Source organism: Panulirus ornatus, chromosome 4, assembly GCF_036320965.1.
Source record: "Panulirus ornatus isolate Po-2019 chromosome 4, ASM3632096v1, whole genome shotgun sequence".
Taxonomy (NCBI): Eukaryota; Metazoa; Arthropoda; class Malacostraca; order Decapoda; family Palinuridae; genus Panulirus; species Panulirus ornatus.
In genome coordinates this window covers 29,030,975-29,047,238 of record NC_092227.1, presented here as the reverse complement: position 1 = coordinate 29,047,238, position 16,264 = coordinate 29,030,975, and positions in this window count along the sequence as shown.

Here is a 16,264-nt window from a genome sequence, read left to right as displayed (position 1 = left end):
GTACCAGGAGAGACTGAGTACAGAATGGAAAAAGGTGAGAACAATGGAAGTAAGGGGAGTGGGGGAGGAATGGGATGTATTTAGGGAATCAGTGATGGATTGCGCAAAAGATGCTTGTGGCATGAGAAGAGTGGGAGGTGGGTTGATTAGAAAGGGTAGTGAGTGGTGGGATGAAGAAGTAAGAGTATTAGTGAAAGAGAAGAGAGAGGCATTTGGACGATTTTTGCAGGGAAAAAATGCAATTGAGTGAGAGATGTATAAAAGAAAGAGACAGGAGGTCAAGAGAAAGGTGCAAGAGGTGAATAAAAGGGCAAATGAGAGTTGGGGTGAGAGAGTATCATTGAATTTTAGGGAGAATAAAAAGATGTTCTGGAAGGAGGTAAATAAAGTGCGTAAGACAAGGGAGCAAATGGGAACTTCAGTGAAGGGCGCAAATGGGGAGGTGATAACAAGTAGTGGTGATGTGAGAAGGAGATGGAGTGAGTATTTTGAAGGTTTGTTGAATGTGTTTGATGATAGAGTGGCATATATAGGGTGTTTTGGTCGAGGTGGTGTGCAAAGTGAGAGGGTTAGGGAAAATGATTTGTTAAACAGAGAAGAGGTAGTGAAAGCTTTGCGGAAGATGAAAGCCGGCAAGGCAGCAGGTATGGATGGTATTGCAGTGGAATTTATTAAAAAAGGGGGTGACTGTATTGTTGAGTGGTTGGTAAGGTTATTTAATGTATGTATGACTCATGGTGAGGTGCCTGAGGATTGGCGGAATGCGTGCATAGTGCCATTGTACAAAGGCAAAGGGGATAAGAGTGAGTGCTCAAATTACAGAGGTATAAGTTTGTTGAGTATTCCTGGTAAATTATATGGTAGGGTGTTGATTGAGAGGGTGAAGGCATGTACAGAGCATCAGATTGGGGAAGAGCAGTGTGGTTTCAGAAGTGGTAGAGTATGTGTGGATCAGGTGTTTGCTTTGAAGAATGTATGTGAAAAATACTTAGAAAAGCAAATGGATTTGTATGTAGCATTTATGGATCTGGAGAAGGCATATGATAGAGTTGATAGAGATGCTCTGTGGAAGGTATTAAGAATATATGGTGTGGGAGGAAAGTTGTTAGAAGCAGTGAAAAGTTTTTATCGAGGATGTAAGGCATGTGTACGTGTAGGAAGAGAGGAAAGTGATTGGTTCTCAGTGAATGTAGGTTTGCGGCAGGGGTGTGTGATGTCTCCATGGTTGTTTAATTTGTTTATGGATGGGGTTGTTAGGGAGGTAAATGCAAGAGTTTTGGAAAGAGGGGCAAGTATGAAGTCTGTTGGGGATGAGAGAGCTTGGGAAGTGAGTCTGTTGTTGTTCGCTGATGATACAGCGCTGGTGGCTGATTCATGTGAGAAACTGCAGAAGCTGGTGACTGAGTTTGGTAAAGTGTGTGGAAGAAGAAAGTTAAGAGTAAATGTGAATAAAAGCAAGGTTATTAGGTACAGTAGGGTTGAGGGTCAAGTCAATTGGGAGGTGAGTTTGAATGGAGAAAAACTGGAGGAAGTGAAGTGTTTTAGATATATGGGAGTGGATCTGGCAGCGGATGGAACCATGGAAGCGGAAGTGAATCATAGGGTGGGGGAGGGGGCGAAAATTCTGGGGGCCTTGAAGAATGTGTGGAAGTCGAGAACATTATATCGGAAAGCAAAAACGGGCATGTTTGAAGGAATAGTGGTTCCAACAATGTTGTATGGTTGCGAGGCGTGGGCTATGGATAGAGTTGTGCGCAGGAGGATGGATGTGCTGGAAATGAGATGTTTGAGGACAGTGTGTGGTGTGAGGTGGTTTGATCGAGTGAGTAACGTAAGGGTAAGAGAGATGTGTGGAAATAAAAAGAGCGTGGTTGAGAGAGCAGAAGAGGGTGTTTTGAAGTGGTTTGGGCACATGGAGAGAATGAGTGAGGAAAGATTGACCAAGAGGATATATGTGTCGGAGGTGGAGGGAACAAGGAGAAGAGGGAGACCAAATTGGAGGTGTAAAGATGGAGTGAAAAAGATTTTGTGTGATCGGGGCCTGAATATGCAGGAGGGTGAAAGGAGGGCAAGGAATAGAGTGAATTGGAGCGATGTGGTATACCGGGGTTGACGTGCTGTCAGTGGATTGAATCAAGGCATGTGAAGCGTCTGGGGTAAACCATGGAAAGCTGTGTAGGTATGTATATTTGCGTGTGTGGATGTATGTATATACATGTGTATGGGAGGGGTGGTTGGGCCATTTCTTTCGTCTGTTTCCTTGCGATATCTCGCAAACGCGGGAGACAGCGACAAAGTATAATATATATATATATATATATATATATATATATATATATATATATATATATATATATATATATATATATATATATATATATATATTCTTTCTTTCAAACTATTCGCCATTTCCTGCGTCAGCGAGGTAGCGTTAAGAACAGAGAACCTAGCCCCCTTCTCTGTTCCTTATTTTTTAAAATCAAAAAAAAAAAAAAAGAAAAAAAATGAGCGCCGAGGATTTCCAGCCCCCCGCTCCCTCCCCTTTTAGTCGCCTTCTACGACACGCAGGGAATACGTGGGAAGTATTCTTTCTCCCCTATCCCCAGGGATATATATATATATATATATATATATATATATATATATATATATATATATATATATATATATATATATATATATATATATATATATATATATATATATATATACATTTATTTCCTTATTTAGTTTATTATACTTTGTCGCTGTGTCCAGCGTTAGCGAGGTAGCGCAAGAAAACAGAGGAAAGAATGGCCCAACCCATCCACACACACATATATATACAAACACGTTCACACACGCATATATACATATCTACACATCTCAACGTATACACCTATATATATATATATACACAGACATATACATTTATGCACATGTGCATAATTCATACTTGCTGCTTTTATTCATTCTCGTCGCCACCCTGCCCCACATGAAATGACAACTTCCTCCCCCCGCATGCGCGTGAGGTAGCGCTAGGAAAAGACAACAGAGGACATTCGTTCACACTCAGTCTCTAGCTGTCATGTATGATGCACCGAAACCACAACTCCCTCTCAACATCCAGGCCCCAGAAAACTTTCCATGGTTTCCCCAGACGCTTCACATGCCCTGGTTCAATCCATTGACAGCACGCCGACCCCGGTATACCACATCGTTCCAATTCACTCTATTTCTTGCACGCCTTTCACTCTTCTGCATGTTCGGGCGCTCATCGCTCAAACTCTTTTTCACTCCATCCTTCCACCTTCAAATTCATCTCACACTTCTCGTTCCCTCCACCTCTGACTCATATATCGTCATTGTCAATCTTTCCACACTCATTCTCTCCATGTGACCAAAACATTTCAAAACACCCTCTTCTGCTGTCTCAGCCACACTCTTTTTATTTCCACACATCTCTCTTACCCTATTATTACTTACTCTATCAAACCACCTCACACCACATATTGTCCACAAATATCTCATTTTCAGCACATCCATCCTCCTCAGCACAACTCTATCAATAGCCAACGCCATGCAACCATATAACATTGTTAGAACCTCTATTCCTTCAAACATACCAATTTTTGCTTTCCGAGATAATGTAATCGCCTTCCACACATTTATCAACGCTCTCAGAACTTTCGCCCCTTTTCCCACCCTGTGACTCACCTCCGCTTCCATAGTTCCATCCGCTGCCAAATCCACACCCATACATCTAAAACACTTCACTTCCTCCAGTTTTTCTCCCTTCAAACTTACCTACCAATTGACTTCTCCCTCAGCCCTACTATATCTATTGACCTAGCTCTTATTCACATTTACTTTTAGCTTACTTCTTTCACACACTTTACCTCAGTCACTAGCTTCTGCAGTTTCTCACCCGAATCAGTGTATCATCAGCGATGAACAACTGACTCACTTCCCTGTCATCCACAATAGACTGCATCCTTGCCCTTCCCTCCAAAAGTCTTCCATTCACCTCCCTAACAACCCCATCCATAAATAAATAAACAACCATGGAGACATCAGGCACTCCTGCCGCAAACCGACATTCACTAAGAACCAATCACTTTCCTCTCTTCCTACTCGTACACATGCCTTACATCCTCGATAAAAACTTTTCACTGCTTCTAGCAACTTACCTACCATACCATATATTCTTGATATGGAGCATCTCTATCAACTCTGTCATATGCTTTCCCCAGATCCATGAATGCTACATACAAATCCATTTGCTTTTCTAAGTATCTCCAACATGCATTCTTGAAATCAAACACCTGATCCACACATCCTCTACCACTTCTGAAACCACACTGCTCTTCCCCAATCTGATGCTCTGTACATGCTTTCCCCCTCTCAATCAATACGTTCCCATATAATTTCCCAGGAATACTCAACAAACTTATACCTCTGTAATTTGAGCACTAATCTTTATCCCCTTTTCCTTTGCACAATTGCATTATGCATGCATTCTGTCAATCCTAGGCACCTCACAATGAGTCATACATACAATAGATATCCTTACCAACCAGGCAACAACACAGTCACCGCCTTTTATAATATGTTCCACTGCAATACCATCCTAACCCGCTGCCTTGCCGTCTTCCATCTTCCACAAAGCTTATAATACCTCTTCCCTGTTTATCAAATCATTCTCTCTCATCCTTTCACTTCGCACACCACTTCGACCAAGACACCCTATATCTGCCACTCTATCATCTAACGCCTTCAACAAAACTTCAAGATACTGACTCCATCTCCTCACATCACCACTACTTGTTATTTCCTCCCCATTTCCCCCTTTAACGATGTTCCCATTTGTTCTCTTGTCTTAAGCACTTTATTTACCTCCTCCCAAGACATCTTTTTATTCTCCCTAATATTCAATGATACTCTCTCATCCCACTCTCATTTGCCCTCTTTTTAACTTCTAGCACCTTTCTCTTGACCTCCTGCCTCTTTCTTATATATTTCTCCCAGTCATTTGCACTATTTCCCTGCAAAACTCGTCCAAATGCTTCTCTCTTCTCTTTTAGTATTAATCTTACCTCTTCATCCCACCACTCACTACCCTTTCTAATCTGCCCTCTACCCACTCTTCTCATTCCACAGGCATCTTTTGCGCAAGCCATCATCGCTTCCCTAAATACATCCCATTCCTCCCCGACCCCCCTTACGTCATTTGCTCTCACCTCTTTCCATTCTGCACTCAGTCTCTCCTGGTATTTCCTCACACAAGTCTCCTTCCCAAGATCAATTACTCTCAACACTCTCTTCACTCTATCTATAGCCCACGCCTCGCAGCCCTACAACATTGTTGGAACCATATTCCTTCAAACATACCCATTTTTGCTTTCCGAGATAATGTTCTCGACTTCCACACATTCTTCAAGGCTCCCAGGACTTTCGCCCCCTCCCCCACACTATGATTCACTTCCGCTTCCATGGTTCCATCAGCTGCCAAATCCACTCCCAGATATCTAAAACACTTTACTTCCTCCAGTTTTTCTCCATTCAAACTTACCTCCCAATTAACTTGACCCTCAACCCTACTGTACCTAATAACCATGCTCTTATTCACATTTACTCTTAACTTTCTTCTTTCACACACTTTACCAAACTCAGCCACCAGCTTCTGCAGTTTCACACATGAATCAGCCACCAGCGTTGTATCATCAGCGAACAACAAGTGACTTACTTCCCAAGCTCTCTCATCCACAATTGACTGCATACTTGCCCCTCTTTCCAAAACTCTTGCATTCACCTCCCTAACAACCCTATCCATAAACAAATTAAACAACCATGGAGACATCACACACCCCTGCCGCAAACCTACATTCACTGAGAACCAATCACTTTCCTCTCTTCTTACACGTACACATGCCTTACATCCTCGATAAAAACTTTTCACTGCTTCTAACAACTTGCCTCCCACACCATATATTCTTAATACCTTCCACAGAACATCTCCATCAACTCTATCATATGCCTTCTCCAGATCCATAAATGCTACATACAAATCCATTTGCTTTCCTAAGTATTTCTCACATACATTCTTCAAAGCAAACACGTGATCCACACATCCTCTACCACTTCTGAAACCACACTGCTCTTCCCCAATCTGATGCTCTGTACATGCCTTCACCCTCTCAATCAATACCCTCTCATATAATCTACCAGGAATACTCAACAAACTTATACCTCTGTAATTTGAGCACTCACTCTTATCCCCTTTGTCTTTGTGCAATAGCACTATGCAAGCATTCCGCCAACCCTCAGGCACGTCACCTATGAGGTCACGGGAAAAATGAAACACGATAAGTTCCAAAGTGCACTTTGGTGAAATTAATCACATCATCAGGGGAGACACATGAGAGAAATATGTCAGTTGATATACAACGAAGAGACGTAGCTAGGACGCCATATGGTGAACATGCGATTGTCCAAGACAGACAACGAGCGTATCATAAACTTACCATTTTACAGATTTTACCATCAGTAAAGTTATCTAATTTGTATAGATCATCACTGATACTTAGATTATAATTCTTTGTGTATTTGATTAAAGAAGATTCAATGATATTTCTCGTGGTAATAGAGTTAGAGCTAATAATTGAGATGGTCCAACTTACAATTTAGTTTCATTTGTAGCCTGTTGCGTTCATTCCTTAATCTATTATAGAAATAGTCCGACATCCGCAACTTTCAATATGTCGATATTGCCATTTGGAAGGCACGTTGCTTCTCTCTTGTAATGCGAAAAGCGACCGGACTAAGAACATAAGCCCTTTTTTGTGATAAACCTGTTTAATAAAAAACTAGATAAGGATTCCTTGGTTTAAGTTTTGTGTGCTCTAACAGGGAAGCCAGCTGTGTTGATCTCATAGTCTTTTTGTAATTTAGAGAAATACAGCATATTAACTAATGATGAAATTAATATCTGTAAGGGTGTAGAGTATGCCAGTTTGTCAAAACCAGTGGAACCTAATTGCCCTAAAAGACTTAAAAGAGCTATTAACATCTTAAAAAAAGACAAAGATATACATATTACGAAAGCAGATAAGGCTAAAACTGTTGTGAATTTAGACAAAAGTAACTATTTATCTAAAACGAATGATCTTCTAAATGATGACAAAACATATTCTAAACTCAGTAAAAGCCCCTAGAAGCAGTAAATTCTCATTTCAAAGAAGAAATGAAGTTGTTTTTGAAAGGCAATGTTTCTTTTATCTAAAGTTTGTCAACTTGGTCCCCTTCAATGTAATATATGTACGGACTTATCAAAACACATAAACAGAATTTTCCAGCAAGACCTATAGTGAGTTCAGTAGGCTCCATTACATATGAATTGTCAAAATGGTTAGTTTCTTTACTAAGCCCTTTAGTGGGTAACGTATCAAATGCTAACATGATGAACAATTTTGGTTTGGTCAACAGGCTTAACAATATCAATATTAATTTTGATTTCAAACTAGTTAGCTTTGATGTTTCCTCACTTTTCAAGGAAGTTCCAATTGATGACCTTTTAGAATATTTATTTGATGTGTTGGATGATATTCATTTACCTGTTTCAAAGTCCGTTTTCATTGAACTGATAAAACTGTGTATAAAAGACTGTATTTCAATTCAATGGGGATTATTATGCTCAAAAATTTATTGAAACAAAATCACTAAAGGATATCTTGCCTTTTAATGCAGTTTGGTTTAGGCATGTAGATGGTGTTCTTTGTGTTTTGCCAAGAAATGAAAATTTAGTAATATTTCTCTCCTTACTTAACAATTTAGTACCTTCCATCAAATTTACTGTGGAAAATGAAAATAATGATAAGTTACAATTTTTAGATTACATGATCCATAGGCAAGGAAACAATTTCAACTTTATCATATACAGAAAAAATACCAATGTATGCTCATATAGCCATTATTACTCATCTCAATATGACAGCATTAACATATCATTTCCCCAATCTATGTTCCTTGGGGCATTACGTACTTCCAGGCCAAAATTTATTGATGATGGTTTGCGAAAAAATATTCTTTTGGATCTAAGTTAAAGTACCCTAGATCTTTCATTGATAAATCCCTTAAGTTAGCAAAGAAATCATTTTAAATAGAGTTGAGCCTAAACCTCCCATTGACACCAAAAATCTCTTAGTTCTCCCTTTTGATAATAATTTTACTTTATTTCCCATGTTGCTTAAATCCTTTAATGTAAAAGTTGCCTTCAGCAACAATAACACTATAAAGAACATCTTAATCAGGAATTCATCAGAAAATTCTCCTAGGTGCATTTGTAAATTGCCATGTAGAAATTGTGATAAATTTTATGTTGGGAAGACTGGTAGGATCTTTCTGTTAAACTCAAGGAACATAAATACATTATAAGAACGGGACAAGATTCAAATGCCTTGATTATTGACGTTAAAAACTATGATCATTGTATTGACTAGAGTAATGCCATCTAAGTAATTAACTCTAACTCTATCAACACGAGAAATATCATTGAATCCTCTATAATTAAATAAAAAATGAATTATAATCTTAACATTAGTGATGGTCTCTACAAATTAGAAAACATTATTGTTGATAAAAGTTGTAAAATAATAATTTTATAGTAAGTTCGTTGTTTGTCTTGGACAATTGCAAGTTTCCCATATGGCGTCCTAGCTACGTCTATTCGTTGTATATCAACTGACTATTATATTTCTCTATTGTGTCTCCTCTGATGATGTGATTATTACACGAGAGTGCACTTTGGAACTTCTCGTTTTTCATTTCCCCCATGGACTCATAGGAATATCTTGTTCACGTGCAAAATTGTGATACTTTCCAACATATATATATATATATATATATATATATATATATATATATATATATATATATATATATATATATATATATATATATATATATATATATATATATATATATATATATATATATATATATATATATATATATATGTATATATATATATATATATATATATATATATATATATATATATATATATATATATATATATATATATATATATATATAGCATTAATGGATCTGGAGAAGGCATATGATAGAGTTGATAGAGATGCTCTGTGGAAGGTATTAAGAATATATGGTGTGGGAGGCAAGTTGTTAGAAGCAGTGAAAAGTTTTTATCGAGGATGTAAGGCATGTGTACGTGTAGGAAGAGAGGAAAGTGATTGGTTCTCAGTGAATGTAGGTTTGCGGCAGGGGTGTGTGATGTCTCCATGGTTGTTTAATTTGTTTATGGATGGGGTTGTTAGGGAGGTAAATGCAAGAGTCTTGGAAAGAGGGGCAAGTATGAAGTCTGTTGGGGATGAGAGAGCTTGGGAAGTGAGTCAGTTGTTGTTCGCTGATGATACAGCGCTGGTGGCGGATTCATGTGAGAAACTGCAGAAGCTGGTGACTGAGTTTGGTAAAGTGTGTGGAAGAAGAAAGTTAAGAGTAAATGTGAATAAGAGCAAGGTTATTAGGTACAGTAGGGTTGAGGGTCAAGTCAATTGGGAGGTAAGTTTGAATGGAGAAAAACTGGAGGAAGTGAAGTGTTTTAGATATCTGGGAGTGGATCTGTCAGCGGATGGAACCATGGAAGCGGAAGTGGATCATAGGGTGGGGGAGGGGGCGAAAATTTTGGGAGCCTTGAAAAATGTGTGGAAGTCGAGAACATTATCCCGGAAAGCAAAAATGGGTATGTTTGAAGGAATAGTAGTTCCAACAATGTTGTATGGTTGCGAGGCGTGGACTATGGATAGAGTTGTGCGCAGGAGGATGGATGTGCTGGAAATGAGATGTTTGAGGACAATGTGTGGTGTGAGGTGGTTTGATCGAGTAAGTAACGTAAGGGTAAGAGAGATGTGTGGAAATAAAAAGAGCGTGGTTGAGAGAGCAGAAGAGGGTGTTTTGAAATGGTTTGGGCACATGGAGAGAATGAGTGAGGAAAGATTGACCAAGAGGATATATGTGTCGGAGGTGGAGGGAACGAGGAGAAGAGGGAGACCAAATTGGAGGTGGAAAGATGGAGTGAAAAGGATTTTGTGTGATCGGGGCCTGAACATGCAGGAGGGTGAAAGGAGGGCAAGGAATAGAGTGAATTGGAGCGATGTGGTATACAGGGGTTGACGTGCTGTCAGTGGATTGAATCAAGGCATGTGAAGCGTCCGGGGTAAACCATGGAAAGCTGTGTAGGTATGTATATTTCCGTGTGTGGACGTGTGTATGTACATGTGTATGGGGGGGGTTGGGCCATTTCTTTCGTCTGTTTCCTTGCGCTACCTCGCAAACGCGGGAGACAGCGACAAAGTCTAAAAAAAAAAAAAAAAAAAAAAAAAAAAAAAATATATATATATATATATATATATATATTCCCATGAGTACACGGGGAAAATGAAACAGGAAAAGTGCCCAAGTGCACTTTCGTGTAATAATAACAACATCAGGGGAGATACAAGAGAGAAATATAACAGTCAGTTGATATACATCGAGGAGACGAAGCTAGGACACCATTTTGTAAACATGTTTACCAAATGGCGTCCTAGGTTCGTCTCTTCGATGTATATCAACTGACTGTTATATTCCTTAATTTCTTAACGGTACCTCGCTAACGCGGGAATTGGCGAATAGTTTAAAAGAAAAAAAGAAATATATATATATATATATATATATATATATATATATATATATATATATATATATATATATATGAACCATTATGTGACATTCATTTTTTTCATTCATTTCAAGCTAGAAGTTTCAGTTTTCTAAATTATTTCTTACATTTTTCATATGTATATATATGTATGTGTGTGTGTGTGTATATGTGCGTATGTATGTGTATGTGTGTGTATGTGTATATGTAAATATATATGTATATTATCCCTGGGGATAGGGGTGAAAGAATACTTCCCACGTATTCCTCGCGTGTCGTAGAAAGCGACTAGAGGGGACGGGAGCGGGGGGCCAGAAATCCTCCCCTCCTTGTATTAACTTTCTAAAATGGGAAACAGAAGAAGGAGTCACGCGGGGAGTGCTCATCCTCCTCGAAGGCTCAGAGTGGGGTGCCTAAATGTGTGTGGATGTAACCAAGATGTGAAAAAAGGAGAGATAGGTAGTATGTTTGAGGAAAGGAACCTGGATGTTTTAGCTCTGAGTGAAACGAAGCTCAAGGGTAAAGGGGAAGAGTGGTTTGGGAATGTCTTGGGAGTAAAGTCAGGGGTTAGTGAGAGGACAAGAGCAAGGGAAGGAGTAGCAATACTCCTGAAACAGGAGTTGTGGGAGTATGTGATAGAGTGTAAGAAAGTAAATTCTCGATTAATATGGGTAAAACTGAAAGTTGATGGAGAGAGATGGGTGATTATTGGTGCATATGCACCTGGGCATGAGAAGAAAGATCCTGAGAGGCAAGTGTTTTGGGAGCAGCTGAATGAGTGTGTTAGTGGTTTTGATGCCCGAGACCGGGTTATAGTGATGGGTGATTTGAATGCAAAGGTGAGTAATGTGGCAGTTGAGGGAATAATTGGTATACATGGGGTGTTCAGTGTTGTAAATGGAAATGGTGAAGAGCTTGTAGATTTATGTGCTGAAAAAGGACTGATGATTGGGAATACCTGGTTTAAAAAGCGAGATATACATAAGTATACTTATGTAAGTAGGAGAGATGGCCAGAGAGCGTTATTGGATTACGTGTTAATTGACAGGCGTGTCGAAAGAGAGACTTTTGGATGTTAATGTGCTGAGAGGTGCAACTGGAGGGATGTCTGATCATTATCTTGTGGAGGCTAAGGTGAACATTTGTATGGGTTTTCAGAAAAGAAGAGTGAATGTTGGGGTGAAGAGGGTGGTGAGAGTAAGTGAGCTTGAGAAGGAGACCTGTGTGAGGAAGTACCAGGAGAGACTGAGTACAGAATGGAAAAAGGTGAGAACAATGGAAGCAAGGGGAGTGGGGGAGGAATGGGATGTATTTAGGGAATCAGTGATGGATTGCGCAAAAGATGCTTGTGGCATGAGAAGAGTGGGAGGTGGGTTGATTAGAAAGGTTAGTGAGTGGTGGGATGAAGAAGTAAGAGTATTAGTGAAAGAGAAGAGAGAGGCATTTGGACGATTTTTGCAGGGAAAAAATGCAATTGAGTGGGAGATGTATAAAAGAAAGAGACAGGAGGTCAAGAGAAAGGTGCAAGAGGTGAAAAAAAGGGCAAATGAGAGTTGGGGTGAGAGAGTATCATTAAATTTTAGGGAGAATAAAAAGATGTTCTGGAAGGAGGTAAATAAAGTGCGTAAGACAAGGGAGCAAATGGGAACTTCAGTGAAGGGCGCAAATGGGGAGTTGATAACAAGTAGTGGTGATGTGAGAAGGAGATGGAGTGAGTATTTTGAAGGTTTGTTGAATGTGTTTGATGATAGAGTGGCAGATATATGGTGTTCTGGTCGAGGTGGTGTGCAAAGTGAGAGGGTTAGGGAAAATGATTTGGTAAACAGAGAAGAGGTAGTGAAAGCTTTGCGGAAGATGAAAGCCGGCAAGGCAGCAGGTTTGGATGGTATTGCAGTGGAATTTATTAAAAAAGGGGGTAACTGTATTGTTGACTGGTTATTTAATGTATGTATGACTCATGGTGAGGTGCCTGAGGATTGGCGGAATGCGTGCATAGTGCCATTGTACAAAGGCAAAGGGGATAAGAGTGAGTGCTCAAATTACAGAGGTATAAGTTTGTTGAGTATTCCTGGTAAATTATATGGGAGGGTATTGATTGAGAGGGTGAAGGCATGTACAGAGCATCAGATTGGGGAAGAGCAGTGTGGTTTCATTAGTGGTAGATGATGTGTGGATCAGGTTTTTGCTTTGAAGAATGTATGTGAGAAATACTTAGAAAAGCAAATGGATTTGTATGTAGCATTTATGGATCTGGAGAAGGCATATGATAGAGTTGATAGAGATGCTCTGTGGAAGGTATTAAGAATATATGGTGTGGGAGGCAAGTTGTTAGAAGCAGTGAAAAGTTTTTATCGAGGATGTAAGGCATGTGTACGTGTAGGAAGAGAGGAAAGTGATTGGTTCTCAGTGAATGTAGGTTTGCGGCAGGGGTGTGTGATGTCTCCATGGTTGTTTAATTTGTTTATGGATGGGGTTGTTAGGGAGGTAAATGCAAGAGTTTTGGAAAGAGGGGCAACTATGAAGTCTGTTGGGGATGAGAGAGCTTGGGAAGTGAGTCAGTTGTTGTTCGCTGATGATACAGCGCTGGTGGCTGATTCATGTGAGAAACTGCAGAAGCTGGTGACTGAGTTTGGTAAAGTGTGTGGAAGAAGAAAGTTAAGAGTAAATGTGAATAAGAGCAAGGTTATTAGGTACAGTAGGGTTGAGGGTCAAGTCAATTGGGAGGTGAGTTTGAATGGAGAAAAACTGGAGGAAGTGAAGTGTTTTAGATATCTGGCAGTGGATCTGGCAGCGGATGGAACCATGGAAGCGGAAGTGGATCATAGGGTGGGGGAGGGGGCGAAAATTCTGGGGGTCTTGAAGAATGTGTGGAAGTCGAGAACATTATCTCGGAAAGCAAAAATGGGTATGTTTGAAGGAATAGTGGTTCCAACACTGTTGTATGGTTGCGAGGCGTGGGCTATGGATAGAGTTGTGCGCAGGAGGATGGATGTGCTGGAAATGAGATGTTTGAGGACAATGTGTGGTGTGAGGTGGTTTGATCGAGTGAGTAACGTAAGGGTAAGAGAGATGTGTGGAAATAAAAAGATCGTGGTTGAGAGAGCAGAAGAGGGTGTTTTGAAGTGGTTTGGGCACATGGAGAGAATGAGTGAGGAAAGATTGACCAAGAGGATATATGTGTCGGAGGTGGAGGGAACGAGGAGAAGAGGGAGACCAAATTGGAGGTGGAAAGATGGAGTGAAAAAGATTTTGTGTGATCGGGGCCTGAACATGCAGGAGGGTGAAAGGAGGGCAAGGAATAGAGTGAATTGGAGCGATGTGGTATACCGGGGTTGACGTGCTGTCAGTGGATTGAATCAAGGCATGTGAAACGTCTGGGGTAAACCATGGGAAGCTGTGTAGGTATGTATATTTGCGTGTGTGGACGTATGTATATACATGTGTATGGGGGTGGGTTGGGCCATTTCTTTCGTCTGTTTCCTTGCGCTACCTCGCAAACGCATGAGACAGAGACAAAGTATGAAAAAAAAAAAAAAAATATGTATATATATATATATATATATATATATATATATATATATATATATATATATATATATATATATATATATATATATATATATATATATATATATTTCTTTTTTTTTTTTTTTTTTTTTTTTTCATACTATTCGCTATTTCCCGCAATAGCGAGGTAGCGTTAAGAACAGAGGACTGGGCCTTTGAGGGAATATCCTCACCTGGACCTCTCCTCTGTTCCTTCGTTTATATATATATATATATATATATATATATATATATATATATATATATATATATATATATATATATATATATATATATATATATATATATATATATATATATATATGTATATATTTATATATATATACATATATATATATATATATATATATATATATATATATATATATATATATATATATATATATATATATATATATATATATATATATATATATATATATATATATATATATATATATATATATATATATAAACGAACCTGGATGCTTTGGCTCTGAGTGAAACGAAGCTCAAGGGTAAAGGTGAAGAGTGGTTTGGGAATGTTTTGGGAGTAAAGTCAGGTATTGGTGAGAGGACAAGAGCAAGGGAGGGAGTAGTGGGAGTATGTGATAAAGTGTAAGAAAGTAAACTCTAGATAGATATGGGTACAACTGAAAGTAGATGGAGAGACGTGGGTGATTATTAGTGCTTATGCACCTGGGCATGAGAAGAAAGATCATGAAAGGTAAGTGTTTTGGGAGCAGCTGAGTAAGTATGTTAGTAGTTTTGATGCACGAGACCGGATTAGAGGGATGGGTGATTTGAATGCAAAGGTGAGTAATGTGGTAGTTGAGGGAATGATTGGTGTACATGGGATGGTCAGTGTTGTAAATGGAAATGGGAAAGAGCTTGTAGTTTTGTGTGCTTAAAAAGGAATGGTGATTGGGAATACGTAGTCTGAAAAGAGAGATATACATAAGTATACGTATGTGAATAAGAGAGGTGCCCAGAGAGCATTATTGGATTACTTGTTGATAGATAGGTGCACGAAAGATAGACTTTTTGATGTTAATGTGCTGAGAGGTGCAACTGGAAAGATGTCTGATCATTATCTTGTGGAGGCGAAGATGAAGATTTGTAGAAGTTTTCAGAAAAGAGGAGAGAATGTTGGGGTGAAGAGAAAGGTGAGAGTAAGTGAGCTTGGGAAGGAGATTTGTGTGTGGAAGTACCAGGGGAGACTAAGTGCATAATGGAAAATGGTGAGGGCAAAGGACGTAAGGAGAGTAGGGGAGGAATGGGAATGTATTTATGGAAGCAGTGATGGTTTGCGCAAAAGATGGTTGTGGTATGAGAACCATGGGAGTTGGAGAGATTAGAATGGGTAGTGAGTGATGGGATGAAGAGGTAAGATTATTAGTGAAAGAGAAGAGAGAGGCATTTTGACGAGTTTTGCAGGGAGGTAGTGCAAATGAATGTGAGATGTATAAAAGAATGAAGCAGGAGGTCAAGAGAAAGCCGGAGGAGGTGAAAAAGAGGGCAAATGAGAGTTGGGGTGAGAGAGTATCATTAGATTTTAGGGAGAATAAGAGGATGTTTTGGAAGAAGGTAGATATACTGCGTAAGACAAAATAACAAATGGAAACATCGGTGAAGGGGGCAAATGCGAAGGTAATAGAAAGTAGTGGTGATGTGAGAAAGAGGTGGATAGAGTATTTTGAAAGTTTGTTGAATGTGCTAGATGAAAGAGTGGCAGAAATAGGGTGATTTGGTCGAGGTGTTATGCGAAGTGAGAGGGTTAGGGAGAATGAGTTGGTAAACAAAGAAGAGGTAGTAAAATCTTTGCGGAAGATGAAAGCCAGCAAAGCAATGGGTTTGGATGATATCATAGTGGAATATGTCAAAAAAGGGAGTGATTGTGTTGTTGGCTGGTTGGTAAGGATATCTAATGTATGTATGATTCAAGGTGAAGTGCCTGAGGATTTGCGGAATGTGTATAAGTAGGAGGAGAGGAAACTGATTGGCCCTCAGTAAATGGTGGTT